General features: G+C 36.8%; 1 protein-coding gene across 1 annotated transcript in view; it reads right to left on the bottom strand.

Moving 5' to 3' along the window:
• Positions 1-24,014, bottom strand: part of PAWR (pro-apoptotic WT1 regulator) — a 69,856-nt gene that overhangs the window by 35,827 nt on the left and 10,015 nt on the right. The gene's annotated exons all lie outside the window — the stretch shown is intronic.

Here is a 24,014-nt window from a genome sequence, read left to right as displayed (position 1 = left end):
AAAAAAGTTAATTGTACTCTTCACTCAACAGCTGATCTTTTTTGACATAGTGGCACCTGCTGAGGTTGAAGTGTCAGTCTCATTTTAATTTAGGCCCTCTTGGTTTTAATTTTTTCTTTGAAAACTTACCACTGAAAATCCATAATTTTAAAATTACTTGAACAGTCATTAATTATTCACAGTTTATACTTATATGTAACATTTTGACTCTTCAAAACAAATGTTTCATACCAGATTTGCTGAAACACTTGCTTTGAGAGGATTACATTTCTATACCAGTGACTGCTGTCAGGACAGACACAGTAAAAGTAAGTAGGGAAGTAAATAAAAAAATAAACAATCAGTATTACTGCCTCTGTTCTAGCTCAAAGGCACATTAAGGCCAGGGTAGAAATGCAAGGTCTCAACCAGCTTTGGGCTAAGTCAGCTATGTTAGAAGACCAACTTAGAGCAAACAAAGCTAAAAAAATTCCAACCATGACATCATGTTGGAGTGCTGTTTGCCAGCACTCTACATTAGAACAAGAGATGTGTGAAACTTTGTTACGGAAACACAGGGAAATAACCTGTTTAAGACATCAGAAAAAGCTTCTAGATTAATGTACAGTACCTTGAGAAACAGAGAACAGGACTAGCAGAGGAAAAAATATGAATGTCAAATTATTTCAGTTGAAATTTCTAATGCAGAAAAAACAAAGTCAGTATTCTGAGGCTCAGATACTGACAATCTCTGCCATCACTTTGCACAAGGGACACAAAACTAGTCAAAAGTATATTATGAGAATGCTGGAATACAGTATCTTTAAAAATGAAACCAGTGTTATTTGCTAGCTGAAAATAGCACTAGTATATCAAAAACTAAGTCCAGCTCCTCCAAAACAAACACTATGGTGATACGTGTGCTAGAAAAAACTGCCAACCAGAAAGGGATATGTTTCCACAGGTGAACCTATTTGAATAAAAGCCATTTAAACTCTCCACAGCAGGGCTCATGACAGCAACACTAAAGCAATTTCACTGGTTTACTTCTAACCAACCTTTCAATGTAACTCATGCAGACCTGCTCCTATCACTAAGAAAGGCATACTTAAAAGGTTACTATGGCTAAATCATTACACATTCAAAAACACTTTCAGTGAGTCTTTCCTAATAAAATAATTACAAATATTTAATGTAATTCTTTAGGGTCCACTTATAAGGAAGCATTTAAAAAACACTGCTATGGTATATTCTAGGAAATGATCTTTAAATCAACATCCTCTACCTTTTATAAACTGTAAAACTTTAAAATTTTGGCAACAAACTTAGGTCCTAATTTATCCCATTATCATATTAATCCATTATGAAGTGACACAAAAAGAAATAATAAGGCCCTACTGCAACAAGAAATGGAGTCATCTTTGCCTCTTACAAAGCCAGGCTTGTTCAGAAAGAACTATGAGGCACACAGAAGTTATCATGTAAATTTTAGCCAGTGTCATGTAGATGAAGAATGATACTGTGTTAGAAAAACAGAAACATTTTCAGATTGGCCTTCCGGTCTCCAAGTTGTCATGACAGAGAATGGAAACTGTCCTAACCCAAGGTGTCCCTCAGACACTCTTGGATGTTCCGGGTCTATGTTAGTAGCATCTGAGACCCTGGCAAGCAGCTGGAAACTCTTGTGGTTTTGAATTTGATCTGTGGAACAATTTACTACTTTGCAGGAAGAATAAGAAATCACAAAAGTTTAAATATTATAATAGAAGTAGTCACAAAGTGAAAGGAAGGATTTTTGAGTGCTGCACAGGGGGGTTTTAGGCCTTGTACAGAGGGGTCTGAGTTTTGTACATGGGGGTCAAAAGTTCTAAGATGGAGGGATTTAGGCGTGCCCTGTCCTCCTTCTTTCTCCTTCCTATCCTCCATGTTCTTGGTGATGTTGGCACTCACAGATTGGTTTAGAGTAGAAAGTCACTGTTCAATATAGGTGATAGGCATTGGGGAAAAACTATAAACATTTAATATGCAATGTGTGATATAAAAGATGGCACCAGCCCCTTGGGCAGGATAGACGGAGAGAGACGCAGAGGGAGAAGGAGTCAGAGAGAATGTCAGGGAGTGTGTGTGCCTTGAGATAACATGCAATAAACTACATTGAGACCGGACGACTGAAGACTACTGAGTCTTTCTTTGAAAGCCTGAGTTGGAGGAGAGACTTTACCACCTCTCGGGGTCAACCCAATCTGGGGGTGAGTTTCAGCAGGAAACAACTGCATTTTCAAGGGAAAACATTCTTTAAGGAGAAAAATGAAGCTCAAATATCAATATTGTAGGAAAAAGGTCTTAGTAGTGACTAAGTAGGTAAGTGTACCTTTCTCCACAAATTCTCTCCTTCCAATACATGCATCTCATAAAATTTCCAAAGACAATGAATGCTCCATAGAAATATTTTTCTCTGAATACAATTACATCTGTCATGAAGAATGTTCTTCTCTCTTTTAATATAAGATCACCTGCCACTATCTATTCTTTCAGCAATTTTGAACAGGAACAAAATCTAGTATGAAAGTTCTAGCCACATAATTTTAAACAAAACATTTTCAGTTGGAATTTGCCAGCAACATCCATTCCCACCCTTTCCTTTCTTCTCAGGAAGGTCCAAGATCACAAAAGTCTGCAAATCAGTACCATTGAAAGGTATTCAACCACACCAAATAATCCATACTTCCAAGGTTAAAGGCCTCCTTCCCAAGCATGGAACAGTTGGTTAAACAGTTTATGTAAATCTAATTCAGAGCATATAACTTCTGTTTTAAAGGCTATGGGAGCTTGCTCCCCACTCCAGTTCCCTTCTCAGCTGTCCCACCAGCTGAGGCCAGCACAAGTTTGAGTGGTTAGAACCACTGAGGCACCAGGTTTTTTATTACTTGTAAGAGATGAGGTGGAAGAGTCATGGGCACAGGTTGACAGTCACCATCCATGGCTGGCATGGCACATTTGGCCAGGGTTGCCAATGCCTTCCTGCCCTAAAGCAGATTCGTAATCACTGTCAGAGGCTGTGGTTTCCCAAACACAAAGGTTACATTCCCCTTCCAAAAATGCAGACACACCAATTCACACAATGTTTACAAAATGCAGGCTGAGCACAAACCAACAAACTAACAAGTACATAATTTAAACCTTTTACTGCCTTTTAGTAGGTTATTAAGTTTTGCTTCAATAACCATTTGCCTTAAAAAGGAAATCCACTTGTTTTGACTCATGATGAAATAAGCTTTCTTATTGAAAATATCCTGCTTACGCACTTCAGTTATTGATTGCTGGCATTATTGCCATTTATGTTCTTAGTTAATTTTTAGAGCAATAAAAATCAATAAAACCACATTTCAGTTTGCAGATGAGGGTTGATACATTATTATTGAAAAAATTAAAAATGTTTTAAGTGTTGTTAGACACTTTAAATACTGGGTTTTCTCAAACTGCCCTGCAGCTGAAACTGCCTCAGCTCACAAGACATTTCAATTAGCTGGACTACTGTGTTGTTCATGTTGCAGGATCTCTCAAATACTGCACTTCGCTGTAAAACCTAGTTCCACATCATTGAAAAAGATGTAAGTACAGCAATTACTTTCTCTCAGCACAGCAGAGAAATGGACTTGTAACCACTGAGGTGTAATTCTGACCCATTATATAATTCTCTCTGTCCATTCCCTTTCCTCTGCTTTTTTTATTTTGCCACTAGGCACATACCATTTCAGATTCTTATTTTCCATTAAAATCATCCGAGTTTTGTATAGCAGATATTCAATGTGACATTCCCACATCTGATCTTAATATAAGGAATCCACAGAAATTTTTTAGGTTTTCTAGGATTTCAGAAGATGTTTGAAGCTGTAGTATAAACATTTTTTTGTAAACCTTTAGTATGGAAAATACAAGCAGAGTAAGATGCTTTCAAAAGAATCTGCCACAAAGATATCTCCACATTCCAGCACACCACCACCTCCAGTTTAAGGAGATACTGTACGAAGAACATTTCTAATGATTCACTGGTTTGCCTCCTATAAATATTTGTGCATTGCTAAGAACAAGCAAAAGTTGGAGAATGGCTCTCTTTTCCTTGGAGAGAAGCAATATTCCTATCCTGTGCAGATCAGTTTATGAGTATGCACAAGCTGCTCTCTCCATAAGAAATCACGCTGAGTCAAAATGTCCCCATTCCCTTCCTGCACCAACCTGCTTCTGCTTTAGAGCACATAACTGAGGGCTTCCCAGCTCATTTCATGAAAGGTCAGCCAGGTTCATTTCAGCAGTTTTAATAAGCCCAATTGATTTTGCCTGGACTAGATACAAGCCCATTCAAACTATTTATTTCGCAGAACTCCAGGAAGGGTTGTGCTACATCAGCTTTTTGAAAATGATGAGCCCTTGAGATAATACCATATTTAACCAGTTCAGCAAGATGTGCAAGCACATATGTACTCTCAGTAAAACCTCGTGTTCAGCTTCATATTGGGCAATAAACAGAAACTCAAGAAATACAAGACAAGATATAAATTGCTTTTAACTCCGAAAAAACTTATCCAGGCAATTAACTACTGCAACATACATTTCGGTATTCAACATTTTCTTTCCCTTGGCTGACTAAGGAAAAACTTGGAAAAATGACTGCAAATAAAAACCAACTATCTTACATATCTTACACATGATTTCTCTATAATCACTTTTCTTACTGCAACACTGAGAACCAAATGCTTCCTTGCTTTACCATGCACAACTTTATCAGCTAAATACCATCTTCCAATCTCTTTGCATAGTATCAAATGCTTCTGTCAGTGCCTCCCATCAAAACCAAGCAAAAGTCCCAAACCTCTATGATTTAAGATTACATAACTTTTCCCCTCTGAAACACTAATTTTAATCATATTTGTAACACACTTTCATTACACTTTCCAGACAGCACCCAAAATATTTAAGTAAAACACATTTAGAATAATAAAATCTTTTTCTCATAATGACAGTATAATTGGAAAAATTGCATCTTTTTTACTCTGCGAGCCTTTCATCACATTTCACTTGTTGAAGTGCTTTCCTTTACCAGTTGAAAACCATTCCTATAGAGGTGAAAACAGATAATGTTATTCCTAGGAACCGTCTAAAACCTACAAGCAGTTTTATCAATTACCCAGCTAAAGATTTTATTTTTTTAAGAGTTCAATTCTCATATTAAGAGAGTCCAGAAGAGGATCCTGAACTCCAACACCTTATCTGCATGACTTTTGTGCGCTTCTAAAAGTCTACATCCGTAACTGGAGCAGTCCAGTATCAACCATTAGTATAATCACAAGCATGGATTTTTAACATAGAAGAGTAGTAAAGGCAAGAATCTTTGGTATCTAAGAATATAAGAGACCCTACACAAGAATGGGTCAGTGCCCAGCAGGTGGGCCAGAGCACAGCTGACTGCAGCCATAGGATTTGCTCATCCTTGACCATGCTGCCAACAAAGCAATCCTAAAAGATGAGCATCACATCAGTGAAATGCACATCTTGCTCTACAAAATTCACAGCATTCCTGATTATAAGTCACATTTACTTTTTTTTGAACTCTATCCTTTTCTCACCCATAAGAAGAATTTCTAAGTACCTGCTTTGTACATTCAATTATATTCCAGAGCAAATACAATTTAAAGTCTCAAAATCCTCTTAGAAATGTTTCGGTTAAAAAACCCAGCATATTTGTCTGTATTAAGAGCAAAATAACAAAGTATTTTGAATTCTTTTAAAGCTTTATGTAAAACATCAACGGCATCAACACCAGAATGTCAATTATCCCTCATTATAATAACAAAAAGCAGCAATGTTTACAGTTTGTTATTCATCAAAATACACTGTTTGGTCACCAGTATTTTCAAACATACCACAAGAATGAGTTCAAAAGTCAAATGTTTAACTTAAACTAATCGCCAAAAAAATCCTTTATCACAAGGCTTGTCAAGAATGATTGGTGGTTATGCTTAATTTAACTACTTAGTACATGATAAGAAAGTCACAGAGTAAAATTCCAGGGATACAAGAAAACTTGTCTTGCAAAATACAAGCTATTTAGCACTATTAAAAACTTTCTAGAAAAGAGAGAGACATAATAAAAATTATGGATTGGTAAACATCAGAATTAAGCACTAAACTATTTAACGCTGAACTCATGGTTAGCATTTTAGAGCCCTTCTGATTGATCAACACCTAAGAACAGAAGTAGCAAGCAGCAACAATGACTGAGGATCCTTATGCAATGACATCCAGCTGCTTACACCTGTTCCATGGGGAAATTATTACATGAAGAGAATTATGACTCATCCAGAAAAAATCCCAAACCCATGCTCTTAAAAAGAAAATGTGAATCAACATCAAACAAAGAATGTAAGAAAAAAGCAGCCAAAGCCTCCTAATGCTGTTGGTATGATCTGACTTTCAGAAGTATAGGGTCCTTATGTAGCACATCTCTGCGTGCCAAGAGTGAAAATAAACATCCCGCTCCTCATTCAAATTTTGCACACTGCTCATTACTTCTATTTTGATAGTAACATGTCTTTTCCCTCCTCTACTGATGGTGGATATATGGTTAATAAAAACTACATTGTCTACACAGAAATCACTAATAGTGTTGAACATATGAATCTAAAAGTTACAGAAATGGTCCTAAAAACCACATACACAGAGAAGAGGAGTCAGTCACCAAACTAGTCTCACTAACCTCTTCATTAACATTCTGAAATGATGCATCCTTTCTGAAACAAAGATGGCAAACCAGAGGTTGAGCAGAAGAAATTCTGTAAAACAAAGTTTGCCTGGTTCAGCCAGGAGGTAAAAAATAGAGATCTGTTAAAAATATTTGCACTGTTCGCAAAGAAATATGTATCAGTTTGTATCATGCCACAGATGTTAGAAAACAACAATCACAGACGGCAAGAGCAGAAAAGAGAACTCTTCCTGGATGTATAGAAAACAAGTGATCATTTACATGCTTGGCTACACTACTTTTTCTATTAAATTTGATCCTGTATAAGGTAAGATTTTAGGAGATGTTGGTATTAGAGGGCATGTAGACAATGGCTGAACAAAAGCCACTCAAGCAACAGATAATGGAGTAAAAATGTCTGTAACCACCATCACTTTGACTTTCATTGCCATGTATCTCTGACAAAACTTAGCAAACAGAAACAATGCTCCAAATGAGAGACAGATTTATTGTCACATAGCAAAAGACCATACAGATTGAGCACCCTTCTCTTTAAAGCCACAGAAACAGGGAGAGAAAAAAACCTTGGAGAAGATTAGCATGCTACTTTAAAAATATAATTATTCCTTTTAATGTGACCATATAGCACAGAAGAATATTCTCTCCCCCAGTACATCTATGGTGCTTCTGAAGAGAAATAAAGATGAGATCAGTACTTGAAGAATGTTCTAAAAGGAGACCAAACAGGTTAATCAGTGGAACTGTATTTCTAACTACCCTATCCCCTAAAGCATGCAGTTTGTAGCCTTTTATACTGTCTGAATATCAAGTTGCATTTAATTTTTTTTTTTTAATGCTGTGCCTTCATAGGATTCTGCTCTCTTGCCTAATGGGCTAGTTGTCATTTTTCTTATTCTGCTCACTGAATCTCATTCAATGTTTACATATAGTGGGTGTGGGATTGGTCAAACTAAATAAAGGCAAAAAGGCTGATGAAAACCAAATGAGCACAGGCAAGCCAGGACAACAGACTCAGAACCGATCCCAAAGGGACAAAGAAAACTTTGGCACAATATTTTTTTGAGAGTTGCACTACACTTCCCATTTAGTAGTGAGATCTTCTCAAACTACAGAAAAACTGATAAAAATATCAATCAGATTTTCTGCTCTTCCAGGTGCTTCTTTTGAGTCCTAATACAAGTAAGTGTACTAACCAGACAGAGATGGACTCCACATTCAGTCATGGGGCAGAAAGGGAAAAGCAGTACTGAAAAAGCATTTCAAATAGGATAGGCACTTATCTGGATGAAAAAAAAAAAAAAAAAACAGTTTGAATTTTATTTCCAAGGCAATAAATAAGCTCTTTTGATGGACTTAGCACTGTTGTCAGGAATAAACAGCACTGATCAAAACTGTGCAGAGAGAAAAAGAACATCTGTGGTACTGAAGCCTCCATAGGACAGATATAACCAAGTATGATGAAAAGTTGTTGCTCAAGTCAACATTTTAACTACCTCCTGGGAGAACACCTTATACCTACAGAATAATCCTAGTGACAATTCTGTGAAGCTGTTTCCCAACCTAGACTTCCAAAATCACTCTTTAGTTCTGTATTTGTAGGGAAGTCCTCTTCCTTAGGAGCATTGCCAACACTTTTAAAATAAATATATCAAGGTCCAAGGACCTTGATGGAAATCCAGTTCAGGTTCTCATAGTGCAATCTCACGTGCTAACAGCCTAAGAGTCTTCTGTTACCTCCACTTGTATCCTTGCTTCTTATGGAAACTGCGCTCAGAAATCCCAGCTCTTTTGTACCTGTATCTTTCTGAAGTCACTAGTGCTGGCGGGTGTGTGCATGTTGTGTTCCAGACAGTAATTAATACTTACTAATAGATTCTTTAAGACATTAAAGTTGCACAAGTGTGAGGGGGCTAACTGAAGTTTGCTACAAGTGAAATATGCAGATTAGTTGCCACAGTAATTCATGGACTAGACAAAACAGGCAGTTACCCTTCCACCTAAGCAGTCAGCACTGTATACAGCCCTGAGCCAGCTCAGCAGGTGTTTGACTCTTCCCATTCAAAAGCTCTGTGAGGAACCAAGGGAACTATGGTATTGACTTGAGAGTGAGAAGGTGAAAGCGTGGGAGACAAAAAGAGCTGTGGGAAAGGCTCACAGAAAGAACATGTAGCTGATGCCTGGTGAGAGAGAGCTACTCAAGTAAATAGATATTACAGCAGCAAAGCAAGCAAGCAAAGGACACATCTGTTTCAACTGGTCTGAGAAGCAAAACTACACAAGGTACTTGTTTTTTGTGGTCTTTCTGTCACTGTCAGAGTGGGCTGCACTCTGACAATTTTCCCTGCAACATGCATCCAAAAATTTTCATATTTTGATTACCAGGTCTAAGACAGAGCTGGGCACTCTCCACTTTCAGTAGGTAAGAAAAACTAGGACCTCAGGGTGGGAACATGCAAATAGACAAGAATTTGCCACTAAAGAGTATTTCATGTGCACACTAAACAGTACCAGAAGTTCAAGTAACTTAGTACAAAAGTAGCATTTGAATATGATGACCTCAGAACAGAGAAGAACATGCATAGACACAAAACCAAATCCATCCAGGTGTGAGGATATCATAGTATAGGATCATAATGGGAGTAATGAGTCATGTCACACAGTTGGTTCAAAACAACTTCACCCACTGGAACCTTACACTACTGTAACTCATTCCATAAGAGAGCAATGCTATTTCTACAGGAAATCAAACCAGAACAAAGCATGAATAAATAAAACACAGAAAATGCTGGATAAATAAAAGCTTACATTTACAAACACAGGTTTTATACAAAAAAGGCAATTTTCCATTACTGTTACTTTAATTGTTGAGTGACTTATGGGGTTTTTTTTAGCTATAGAGTTACTTGCATACAATATAGTGTAAGCCTTGGCCAGGTCTTCAGCAATCAGTTATTTGCATGTCACCCCATCTAGACATAGACGACAGCTCAATCAAAGAGCCTGAGACCAGACCGTTCAAGCAAATAATTAAGATTTCAGCTTATAAAGCATTTATTATCTTGATTTGTAACATCAACTGTACCATACATTTCTCAACTTCAAAGTAGGAATATTGGGTAAACTCCTCTCTTCTGAAACACTCAGAAATCTGCCCATTACTGGTGACTGGGAAACTTTGCTACAAGGTGACATGGATTTGCTCTGTGCTCTAGACCCAAGGCACTGGCAAGGCTCTCCCTTGCTTGAGGCACAGAACAGAATGGCTACACTTCTTCCCCCCATCTATTGAGTGTAATGAAAGCGTGAGGTTAAGGGTAAGACTGATGCAAAATTAACATGCATCATGTTTGCCATATTAACTGTTCACATGTGTTGTTTTCTGTAGACCAAACTGTGGTAAACACAAGGTAATTCAAGTAGCCTGTAGGTATCACAGGGTAGAAGCATTCATTCCGTTACCATGGAGCAGCCATGAGCTATTGCTGTGTCCAGCCCAACAGCCTGTCACTCTGACCAAAGAGGACAAGGAGAAGAATTCACATGAGTTGATAACACTGGAAATGGGATTCCATTCAATTTGTCTCGTATAATTATCTATCACAGCCAAATGATAGTTAAAATCAGACTTTTTTCCCTTGATTTAAAGAAATCTTAATGACAAAAACCTCTTTCAAATACAAACTGATGTTCCAGTAGGGATCTTCATGTTGTTAACAGGAGGATACACACATGCAAAAAAACAAAATAAATCCCCCGCAGCTACTGCTAAACCTTTAGTCCAATCCAAAGCAGGGGAAAGCAAGTAAAGAAGTATCTGAGGAGGAGTCAGGAATGAGGATTCTGCTGTTCACATTATTAAAACATTTCTCAGACTACAAGCTAAAGCCTGTAATAATGTCGCTTGGAAAACAGAAGGCTGAGTGAGCATCTGAGGGTGAAAAGGAATGTTTTTACAGGCGCAGTTAGTAAATACCACTGGCTCCTGCAGACATTCTTCCTTAAATGGAAATTAACATTGCTTTAGGTTAGAAAAGAATCTCTAGATACAATAGATGTGATAGAGTAGCTATTAACCTTTTAGCACCTGCACTAAACGAAACAAAAATTAGCAGAAGGCTTTATATATACAGTTTTCTGTTCAATAAGCATTTAAAACTCTTTCCCTTCCCTGCCACATGACTCTTAGCTGTAGATCTGGAAGAGCAAGGAATCCTAAAGTCTCAAACAATATTAAAATAATGTGGAAACACAAAGTTTCTTTGCATATCTATGACTAACTGTGTAAAGGCACTAGACAATTTAAAGAAAGGCAACTACTCCAGATACAATCAGAACTGAACCTTCAACCTAAAGTTGAGCCAAACTTTATTTCAACACTGAAATAACTCTGCATTGCTTTGATTTTACTTCTACTTCCTATTTTTTATTATTTTCATGTCCCCCTGCAACTGCTTTTTCCAGCCAAGAAAACAAGACTTCTCCCTCCCCCAAGATTCCTTAAAAATTTAACAACATAATGAGCAAGGGCTGAGGTTCCACAACAGCTACAATCAGCAAGTGTCCATTTAGCTATACTCCAACTCCCTCTTTCCTGCTCCTGCACAAGGGCATCTACCAGTCCTTTGCACCCCCTCTGCTGACTCTGGCAAATCATGTCAGGGTAACTTCCTAGTAGAAAGGTACCTCTATGAAAAGGGAACAGTATTTTGTACACCTTGCTCTACCTAACTACAGGATCAAATGGGTGCCAGGACCACCACAGGCAAGTCAGGTAAAAGCAAGGATCTAAAGCAGTCTGGACATGGAAAAGGATAAAATCTCACAAAATTAAAACCTCAGCAATTCAAACCAGAGAAATAGAGGTTCAACAGAAATTCATCTAAAAGCACATACTAACATTTAACATTATTAACTATTTTGGGATATAAATAGTGTCCCTGATAATACTAAACACCATCTATTTTTAGAGGGAAACAGACTACTGATTCAGACTTCTGAGTTCCAACAGAAGACCCAGATGACTTCTTGAATCTGCAGGTTGTATGTGCAGATGTATGGCCTAGGATTTTTCTGGTTATCTTTATTTCCATAAAATGTAGTATCTTATTAAATTGAATTAGGATAATGAAAGGCTCTGAGTCTCTTCTGTAGCTCCTTTGCTATTTATGGTTTGTGTTTGAAGACCGTTTCTAAATTGTGGAGAGGGAAGCAAGAGACAGGTACATCTATGCATTCTCATACCAAGCACCCACAAAGGCTTTCACAGTCATTCACTACTGATACAAAACGCTGTGAGAAAGGTTTTCTCCCAGAATCTCAGCTCACATTATAAACAACCAACTGAGTTAGTGAAAACAAAAACACACCTTGCAAATAGGATGAAGACTGATTCACTTATGCATTTCATTCATCCTAGTAGGACTTTGTTGCAAGAATAGCAAGTACATCACAGAAAGAAAAAACCCAACAACATACAAAAAGCCATGTCCAAAAAGGGGGCATAGAGCAGTTTGCCTAGAAAAGTAATCTTTATCGCTGGAGATTTTAAAGTACACATCAATGGAAGATAAATATCAGGAATAACACAGGTGTAAGAATGCTGTTAGGACAAGATGACAAACTAGACAGCTCTTCGGGGCTCCCTGCAGCCTTATTTTCTAGGAGTTCTTAATAATAAACTCTTTGCAGGAAGAGTTGCAGTGGCAACAGAAACAACAAGTAAGGATAACAAACCGCACCAAGAACACATTTATCCTCACCAACCTTCATGCATACATCCCACAGAAACCACCTGCAGTTGCACAGCAAACTGGGAGAAACAAGCATAAGCAGCAGAGCAATTCTGCTCTCACACATATGGGATTGCAGCACACTGGCTCTTCATCAGAAGACATAGGTACACATCAAAAATTCCCCTAAGCAGAATACAGTTCAAATCTGAGAAGGTATGGTAAAAAAAAAAAAAAAAAAAAAAAAAAAAAAGAAAAAAAAGAAAAAAAAAGTTGTTCCACACCTGCTTTGCTTTCAAACACAGTCCCAACTCATCCCTGCCAAGAAAGGATGTTGGGATGTTTCTGGAGCATTTCCCTTGAATGAGGACAACTGCTCTTATGTCACTTAGATTACAGGCTCTTTTTTTTAAAGCAAAGAATATCAGTTCCTACATCACACTTTTCCCTCCTTATCCAACTGACTGCACCAGAGCATTAACTTCAATTACTATTAGTATATCACACCTACTGAAGAAACTAGTTCACATCTACATTCCCTGTTAGCTTAATCAAAATTACTACCTTTCTTACAACCTCTGCCTTCCTGCTAACACAAGCTATTTACAAGGTAACTACAACTGACTTCCGTGATGGTCTCAATTGAAATACTAGGAAAAAGATCTGCTAAATTATACTGCCTGTTCCATTAGTCAAGAAAATTAAGTAAAATAGATCTCCCACTAATTTACTTGGAACTGATTCCTATCTAGCTGATCTAGATTTATGAACCTTGAATTGCTTTTGTAATTATAATCACAATTTTATACTCAAATTCTCTGAAAACTTCTCCAGTATTCCAAGGTTGCTCAGTATTACCAGACCAGAGACTACTCTGGACAACTCCTCTACGAGCAAGTTATCTGAACATGATTATTTTATCCTTACTCGAGATGAACCAACTCCCTAGAAAAGCCTCAGTTAGAATACTTCCACTGGTTTCCACTGAGCAGAAAACAGAAATATTTCTTCAATATGTACTCCTAATGGTAAGTGCTAATCAATGTAGCATAGTAATACCAATCTAACCAGAAGGACACAACATGACTTACATTATGACTGAATAATTGTTTGAGGAAAAGAATTGTACATTTAAGTCAGATGGGTCCTCCAAATGAAAGGAGCACTTGGCCATGGCCATGCTACCAAGCTACCTGGAACTGAAAACATTCATTTAAAGTATCCAAACGTACTGTTTGAAACAATCCCCTTATTTCCCATTGTAATGGGCTAACAGCACACCCACTATTAGTAACTCTGCCTTAAGTGAGACAGGCACAGAAGAGGCACAGAACTCAGTACTAACACCCTCACAGCTGATGACTGACCACAACCCCAAGTCTAAAGCACTTGGTCCTTTGAGGATCTTCCCTGGCAGATAAATGCAGGTTCTACTGAGAGCAGGACAGGTCCAACCCAATCTGCAGTGGCCACAGTTCTCAGTAAGAGATGTTGCTGTACGCTTCCAGAGGGAAGATCTGAAAACTGCTGGTTGAGAAGTTTATCTGTGTGTGAAGCCAAGTGTTGGAAAAACTGAGGATTTATCTGACTCTGCTGGCTTTGATACATAACTTACTTATAAACTCTTAAAAAAGAGACAAGAATTGTAAATTTTTTTCTTTTTAATCAATCCAATGGTTTGTTTTATTTATTACACTCCAACAGTGTTTTAATTTGTGGTTTTCTGCATATGCTCATCCTCCAGTGAGCAACACTCCTGGCAAAGCTGCCCATGTTGAACTTTTAATTATTTAAGAGCACAGACTAAACATTTACCTCTATGTGCCACAAAGCACATGCACTGCTACAGTCTATTCCTAAAGACAAAAATTTTAGTAGAAGAAAAGAATGCCTATTTTGAACACAGCATTCAACTGAAAAGGGTGAAACCCTTTGGCAAGGATATTGTGCATTCCTAGGAGGATTTAAATTAGTTTGCTGCAGAACAAAACCTGGGTTAGGGATAGTAACTTGGATACAGTCACACACACACACAAAAGAGAACATTCTCACTCCTCCTGATCTTTTTCCTTGAAAAACCACAACCATCAACATGCAAAGACTCTTTTAATAAGATAATGTGAGGGGGTTTTAGGGAAGCAAAAAATACTGATTGCAATATAGTTTCTACACCAAGTTAAACCTCTTTGCACTTCTCAAAATTACTAAGGAATGTAACATTGCAAAATTCCACAATATTTGAAGCTGCTACTTTTGAACTGACATTTGAAAAGACAATTTTACATTAAAGACCCAAACTGTACATTTCAGTTTGAAATTCAACTCCTATTTTTTTTTAATATGATTTGAGACATGCTTGCTTAAAATAATTTCTTAGTTGTTCACTCAAATCTCACTCTTCCGTTCAGCTTATGAGTAGGGCATCAGAATAAAGACAGGCCTTAACATAAAAAAGGGAATTTAAACCAGTCTCATTAAAACAAGGCTTCTCAGCATTCAGTTCCCATCTTCTAGGGAATCTTCATATACATTATAATTAGCTCCCTCAAAGGCTAAGGCTTAAATGTCATTTCTTTGTGTTGTAAATTCTAATTATTCATAGTAAATAAATTAGTGATACTCTTTTATTCCTTAAAGCAATGCAGAAACTTGAAGTAATTGTACAACTGGCAAAAATTAGGAGTTCCCAAAAAGGGAAGTAAAACTTCATTCTTCACATTCCAGTAGACATAAAAAGGGCTCCATTAACACTAACGGGGAAAGGGCCAGTGACCTAGAACTTTACTTATGGTCCAAAACTATTAATGAACTCTGAAGAATAAGGAGTAATGGGTATTCAAAATCCCAAGCCCTGTGATGTAGCAGGAGAATGAATAAGCTGTGTTCTAATTTACTCTGACATGCAGCACATCATGGCTGCAGAAGCAATATATTACAACATACCATCTTTCAGGAGTCACATTCTTGGGAAACTGCCGATTCCCAGGGATTCTCACACGACCTTTAGTTTAATAGCAAAATACTTAAGAAATTAAACTACATATCTTACATATAAGTCATGAAGAAAGAAAAAGCATTGAGGGGGGAAGAACATGCTATTTAGCCTTACTTGAGGAAACAATACAATCAAATGGACTTTATGACCACTCTTACATTATGATTATTATTGAACTTTATCCCATCTGTAAATTTTAGATTATGGAGGTCACAGTTATCCACTACTGGAAGACAGAGACAACTTGAATATGTCCCTTGAAAAACTGTCAAAAGAAAAGGCTTTTAAGCATCAATAGTCAGCTCTTGTTCCCTGGACCATTTCATAGACAAATAAAAGCATAATATGAGCCAGTATTAAAATGAAAAAGTTATTTTGAGGTTTCCTCAGACTTGCTCAGATTTAGGCTCCACAACTAAATCAAGCACTTGATTCATAAACCAGCTGTTTTCACACAATTCTGATTAACAAAGCAAGAAGAGAGTTTATTTTTGCATTGCCAAAGTACAAGTTTAATAACAGCACAACTAAAGAGTCAAATCAAAGGATGAAACTCATTTTCAACCTAGGAACAAAGAAGAACTTCATCACCAAAAAGTACACATTTGAGGATTCATATTGCCAATTAAGGGAAGTTTCAAAAGCCCAATAAATTTCATTGGACACACAATTTAGAATTTGACTTTCTAAATGGAAACCAAAGAAATAAAATACCATTCTTGAAAACACTAAGCTAAGTTTTTCACAAACAGTAGTATCATTCATCTTTCAAAACCATCCTCCAGAAAAAAACACTATGCAAGGCATTCTATCACTAAACATATCTTAAAACTTTTAAAAAGAACTATAATCTTCTTACAATAGTGGAGTAAGTACTTTTTTATCAGCACAAAGGCGGCACTTAGCTTTTATAAAAACAAGCACTTGCAGATTATTAAGATATTGGGATCAATTTGAGAAGTTATTAAATTTTTCTACTAGTCAGAATAAACATTTAATGCTGTTTTCACATTCAAATTTAAACTATCTGTAACTGGATAACAGATACATTTTTATGAGCACTTCATAATTCACCAAGATTATGAGTCTCCTAGATGGCTCTTGCAAGCAATACCAGAATTCTTTGAAATACGATAAATATGAGAATACATATCTATCCAAATCAGCACTGAGTATTTTTGTTACTAAAAATACTTCTGGTTGCAACTAAAATGTTTCAGTTTAAAGAATGAGGAACAACCTAAAAAATGTTTCCTACTTAAAATTACTGCATTGGACATATCATTGGTGGATTCATATTGATTTCATTTTTTCAAAGAACTGTTGAATTAAGGTCCCTAGGCCCCTGAAACATCTGGAAAGAAAAGGATCTGAGAAAAATGTAAACTTTTACTAGCTTCTGAGGAAGTTACCTTGAGAAATAGGTTAATTCTTTCTTTGTTTCTTACTTCTTAATAAAAAAGAAACAACCCACACTCTCTCTGATATGTGTCTGATGGACAGTAAGTCCAGCAAGGAGAACAGATAAAAAGACACTTTTCTCAGATATGCTTCAGCTTATTTACAACAAGGACTAAGAAAACCAACAAAAATAATAAGCAATGCTTTATACTCCCTTTACTCTAATTTAAACATGATTAAAGTATGGAGTAATTTCTGAAAATAGGAAATTAAGTAAACAGCAGGAAAAGAAACTAGAGATGGTTTTTGGAGGAAGAGCACATGAAGAAGGGCTTGTTCAGCCTGCTAAAGAGAAGTAAAGGAGCAATTTAATAGCAACCTTGAACTATCAGGTTAGTTACAAAGATGATGGGAGTCAGGCTGCTCTCAGAAGCAGCAGATGATAAAGCAAAGGATACAAAATGCATCAACTGGATACCAGGAACAATATTTCAGTAAGAGAGCAGCAGCACAGCACTGGGTCAGGTTACTCAGAGAGATAGTTGGAGAGACCATCCTTAAAAGGTTTTCAAGCCTCAGTAAGGCAAAACCAAGGCTGACCTGATGCAGGGCTGCTCAAAGTACTGCTCTGAGACTTCCAAAGGCCTCCTCCAATCAACATTTCTATGCATTTATAGAGCCAGCAGGGCTGCTTGATTTATCTTTCATGTCCTGTCACCTTCTTCCCCCCAGAGTCAAAATCCCAGGGTCCACCTGGCTTTTATTTTTCTTACATTTGGGTAACAATGAGATCAATACTGCCTTTTTGAGATGATTCAGGCAAAATAGTATATAATTCAAAGCTCTGTGTAAAGAAGCATTTAGGCACAAGTCCAAAGTTGCATCTAAAAAATGTGCAGAAGCAATTTGGAAAAAAAAAGTCCACACAAATAAGTAATCAGATGCATTTGAAAGGTTCTCCTAAAACATGCAAAGGAAAATCTTTTAAAAGCCAAAGCTTATGGTTTTGAAACAGGCAATTGATTTTCTACTATTCATTACGGGAATGAAGAAAGATGGACTGCTTAAAATGCACACATTTTTCTGGATAGAAGTATAGTTCCTGTAACATTTGCTAAAGTTACCCACACCCAAAAAGTGAGCTGCCCTATCCAAATGTACCTTTACTGCTTCACTGTTCCAACTCTTACTCTATTGGCTATGTAAACAGATACACAGGGAAGTCACAATTCGTATCACACACTATATGATAAAGACTAGATATTGAGCAGAGGAGTTCCAAATGCACCAAATCAAATAAAAGTCAGCTTCCAATGGATTTGTAATCTTATAGATCACTGAAATCAAATAAAAATTGCCAAGATCAGAAATCTCTCTCCCTTCCATGAATTATTTTCTGCTCCTTTCTCTCACTGCATTCACTTACACTGCATTTCCTTCTGCTGCATATTAATTGGATCACTTCTTTTTTTTGGCCTTTCATTATGGAATTTGTAGCTTTACTATTACTGAGAGCAGCAACTTTCTCAGATGCAAGGAAAAGAAGAAACGGGCGTCGTGGATTAAAAGCTGCAGAGGAAAACCAACATAGAGACAAATGTTGGAAAACCAACATAGTCACATACAGACTCTGCAAATCCTATTCCTTGTGTATTGCTGTATGATCTAGTGAGAACTTAAGGGATACACAGGTGTAGCTTTTGACTGCATTACAAAGTACCTTCTCAAGAGGATTCCCTGATCCTCCCCCTTTGATATGAAAGGGCTATTTGATGAAAACAAGTAAACTTCCAGCCAATAACTATAGTAAGCAACGACTGTATTGATAAAGGCCATGCTGGAAATTTATATTTGAGCAAAATTTGGAACCAAATACAAAAATAATGAAATTTTCTGACCAATTTGTAGCAGCATAAAATAAAATCAGTAAAGTTTGACTTGGAAATTAAGGCTGCCTTCAAATTAAGCTCAAGTTAAAAAAACACACCCTTGAGTGCATTTTAATTCTACTCATTTCTCAAAACAAACTACACTTAGTCCTCCTACCAGACATTAACATCTGGAAGTGATGTGCCCATTTCTGGTACAGTACTCTACCAGCAGATACAGCACAGAGATTTGCAGTGTATAAGCTTCACACCCTTTCCTCTTGCTATTTACTGTCAAAAGACAACCAAAGACTTTTTATGGGGACTAAACAGGCAGCTGCCAAATATCTGAAATGGGTAAGCAGCCAAAACAATTCCTTCTGCCTCATTACAGGCCCATTTAAGTATCTTGTAACAAAAGGCACTAAAGCTTAAATCAAAAATTCGCAAGTCTTCACATAGCCCTGCAGTTCTTGTTCCAAATACTTTAAAATAATCGAGTGGAAATTGTTCTCTCGTTATCTTTTGTCCAGGTTTTGGCGCTGTCACATCATGACGTATCAACAACAATTAAACTGCTCCAACACAGTAGCAAGTTTAAATGTAATATGACTGTGTGGACTGAATTCCTGACAAGTTCTTCTTCCTGGGTCAGTTGATTACAACAGCAGATATCTACTAATATTTCAACAAGAACTGACTCAACAATCATCTTCAAGTTCAACATTCCCTAACAATCAAGGAATTCAATCCAACTGTGTGTAAAACACTCTGACTACGAGATTAAATATTTAAAGTATTATGTTCTGAACAATAAAAAGAGCCTTCTGGAGATAAATGCCTTTTTACAAATCCACCTTTCAAGGACAGCTCCATTTTTTGAAGAGGATTGATTTTGAAAGTAAAAAGCACTCATCTATGAACTCATTTAAATTATAAGCAGCAAATGCATTTAAGCAGAAAATAAGCACATTCTTGCAAAGCTTCCCAATTAAAAAAAAGAAAAAATCTAAAAACCTAAACATCCATGATCACACTCCCACAGACTTTCAAAGGTGTTAAAACATTTGACAAAAAGTAAGAACAAACAAAAAAAATCCAAGCAGCAGCAAATGCTAATTTTTTTCAGAGCCAAACCATTCCACAGCTAGTAAAGCTATTTTTTAATTCAAAAGTAAAATACACACAACACACTTTTTCATCCCAACACCACCAGTTCTGAGATCCCATGTAGCACATTGTCTGCCCTGGGTGAAGTATATTTAAGTATCTATAAAATACCCCCCCTCCCTCTTGCCACATTCCCTTCTTCCCCTCCTTACTTTTTCAACTAATACTCTGACATTACTGGCCTCACTAAACTCAGTCCTGCAAATTCCTGACATTCATGTCTTCTTAAACTGAAACGTAACTTGAGGAGATGGTTAACATCTGACCTTTGCTCTACCTCAGACATACCTGGAAACACAAAAAAAGTCCAAGGCATGCAAAATGCATTCACAGTCTGAAAGGATGTTTTATTTTAAAGTTCCCAGCCCAGAATCTTTAAAAACAACAATCCATTCAAAAGACAATTTAATAAAAATTTTCCTACAAGCATAGACCTTTGCATAAACATTACAAACTTGTACTGAGAATGAAGACATGAAGAAATAGATAAGAAATAAATCTCTAGAAGTATACACACAGGAGTTTTGGCGAAATTAAGAATTAAATAGCTATCACAACTAACAAAACCAGTCAGTCTCATTTAAATAAATTGGATACTACACTAAAGAATGAACAACAATAAATCATACATTGATTACAGAAGTGGACATGGTACCTAACATGCTATTAAAATATTAGTCAGAAACAAATTACTAAGATAAACGGAGGATCAGTCTACAAAGCAAATCAAAAATAAAGCAACCAGGTATTTTGCAAAATAGAAAATCTACCCACTTGCTCTAAATGAAGCCAAACAAAGGCTCAAATACCAGTACCTCAACCCCTTTTTTTTTTGTCTTTAAGATGAAGTTTTAAAACTGCACCTTAAAGATTATTCTAGCTTTTATATACCCTCCTACTTTCCTTCATTACATACATATGAAGATTGCTAGCTACACTTCAATTAGGTGCACTTTAAGTGGGGTTTTTCATTGCTGTACTTTGGGAAACAGGTTTGCTACAAATTAAATACTCTCAGTGATCAATAGGAAATATGGTATTGGTGTAACATGTTTTTACCTTAAATGAACTTGTCAGGCATACAGGATTCATATCCTTTCACCTCTTAATTGCTGGAGTATACTATTGCCAGATACTGGTAGTGCCAGAATTTTGAGGGAAGAAAAGAAAGGGCTGGAATACCAGGGATGAACATGATTGTTTAATGAGCCGGTGTCTCTTCGGTAGAATACAGTCCCCATTTGCTGTTATCTCTATGTGCTTCAGGCATTTTGCTTGTCATACAGTTAAGGCATGAGTGAACATGCCATTCTGAGACTATTCTTGTTAAATAAAACCTGTGGCTACAGACAATAAAGGAAATGTCCTCTTACAGACATGAGATACGCCACCTAAAATTTTAATCAAGTTCTTAGAAGTAAAAAAGTGAGAAAATAAAGTGATTACTTTTGTTTTATTCTCAAGAAATTTTCATTTTCAGTTACAGTTGTGCCTTTCAAATCAACTTGTACCAGTAGCTGCTAACAAATGAAAACACTGACTAGAAAATTCATAATTTTCTCAAAAGTAAAATATTTCAAGGAATGTATTTCCATAACTACAAGCCAAGTAAACTGCAAAACCCTTGTTTTCAAACAAGCTTTCTCTATATGTAAAAAAAAAAAAAAGGAGCCAACAGACGACATTATTTATAGTCCTCTTTGGGAGGGCTGCCTATCACAGGTCCTTCCTTGAACCTGTAGCTGATTCAAAGCCAAGACCTTTCAAATGAAACCAAATGCACTTAGGTTGGTTCAAGCCTAGATGCAAAGCTGAATTTGGAGTCTGGTGGCTATCCCTAGGCACAAACATCTGTGACCTGCCACTTCGATTCTCCAAGCTTTTTTGTCTGGACAGACACCTTCCCATCTCACCCAGCACACACTCACACATCCCATTCAGTGTACTTGGTTCCCCAAGCCAGCACTACTCCCTCTGAGCTCACTTCTTACATCTCATCATCTATGAAGTTCACAGAGTGCTGGCCTACAAATAGCTCATGCACACAAAGACAGCTAGAAAAATATGGTCCAGGCTAAGTTCCAGATATAAGACAGCATCTGTAATCCCTGATGGAAATCCCTTTATGGCAGTACATATCCAGTCATATTTTAGAGGATTCATTCATGATTAATTAGTGCAGCTTCCTAATAAACAGTGTGCAAGTAGAAGAACCATCCCTGCACAAAAGACAGAAAAATCTTAATTCTGTGATTTGAATAAAAGTAGACGTTAATGGAAAAAAATCCACTTAAAACTGTGGAAAAATATTTTACAGGTCTTACTTCCTTTTTGCTAATCAACTTTTGATACTGACCAAATACTAGTCCAGCCACAGATCCTAGTTCATACAGTCCCTCCAAACTTCCACTGGAGTTCTGCTATGCAGGAGCAATAACAGTGGCAAACAACCAAACAGGAAAAAAGACTTTTTAGCTTTTTTTTCAGATTTAGATCTCTACCCTGAACTATTGGTTGCACCGATTCAACTTCATAGGGAAATAAATAAGTGTATTTAAAAGTGTAATTTTCATATTTCAGCTTAGATTTATACATATTTATATGAACAAAAATTTTAGTCACCTGTGTTTTAAGAATAGCTGTAATATACCTTCCATTTCAGAACTTATAATTAAAAAACATGGAATATACAACTTGACTGGAACATACTTTTTCCCCCCCTTCTGACACTCAAATCCTGCTGTTCTACTTTGTCATGTGCTCACCTCTTTTTTCCAATACAAGTTTTATCTAACCCATTCTCATTTTGGAGATGTTGTGGAAAATGAAGGGAAAATCCAGCCATACAGTCGCTGCAGATTTAAAACAGTTAACACTTACGCCACCTTGCCTGGTTTTTCTCTGTATTCTTCAAAAAAGATTGTCTCAGTCTCCAGATTACAAAGAAATGCAAAAGACTTTATAAATACCGTCTTACATGCAAGACAAAATGAGGAGAGTTGCTCAGTTAACAGAGGTATGAGTAAGGTACTGCTTAGTACTGTTTTCTGACCAGAGATCTGGTCTTGATATCAAGATGACTCTTGATATCAGACTTGTTGAAAGCATGAAGTCATGGTCCTATTTCAGATTAGATTTAGTCTATAACTGTTAATAAGCCTCATCGCCACGAATAAAAAATACACACACTCCATCTCAATCTGTGAGTAATAGTCTGGGACACAGACTACTACAAGCACAATTGCTGCCAAACTTCAAACAACTAAGGCTAATAAGGCACTGGCATAGTTCTGGCTAGTTCAAAGCACTGATTAATTGATCAATATTAATAATAATTCGTAGTTCAACCCACAAAAATAAAATGTATGTTTATGGAAGAATTTGAAATTACACTTTGTATCACTGATTACTCTGTTCATTGTATCTTGGAAGAAGTATTCAGATTAAATTTGTTCTAAAAGCAGACTAAGAGTTCCTAGAACTCTTTTGAAATGGCTGCTCACCCTATATGGTTGGTTTAAGACTTTTTTGATGTTCACTTTGTTTAATAATCTGTCAGAGTACCAGAATATTAATTAGCTCCTAAACTCTGCAATAAAGGTCATCTTTCAGAAGCTCAACAATCTTGAGGAATATATACAGTAACTGATGACCAGGGATCACATGAGGATTACATATACCACATTGAGCTTCTGCAGGGAAGAGAAAGAAATAATCATAGAGAGCTATCTCATCATATAGGAGAGTTCTTAGGAATGTGGACCTCGGCTGATGTTTTGTTTGCTAACAGTTTACACAAGTTGAAGAGGAGACTGAACAAGTATTTTGCACATAAATTCATGTTAATTTCTGTCTATTTAGCAAATTTTATACAGTGCTGCAAGTCTTTGAGATGAAAACTATCAAGTGGCTAGAAAACTATCTCACAGGAAACACCAGACAACACTTCTGCAGACTTTTTCCTTTGTGTCTGATAATGGCCATGGTAGGAGCAGAACACTGAGCAAGGTGGTTCTTTAGTCAGACACACTACAATTTGTCTTATTTTATTGGTGCACAGAGAGGAAAAATTAAGCTAAAGAGCTTTACAAACAGCATACAGTGGGAAGTGA

Source organism: Vidua macroura, chromosome 5 (assembly GCF_024509145.1).
Source record: "Vidua macroura isolate BioBank_ID:100142 chromosome 5, ASM2450914v1, whole genome shotgun sequence".
In the NCBI taxonomy this organism is placed as follows: domain Eukaryota; kingdom Metazoa; phylum Chordata; class Aves; order Passeriformes; family Viduidae; genus Vidua; species Vidua macroura.
The sequence above is the reverse complement of the archived record's forward strand: the minus strand, read 5'-3'. Positions and strand labels throughout refer to the sequence as shown.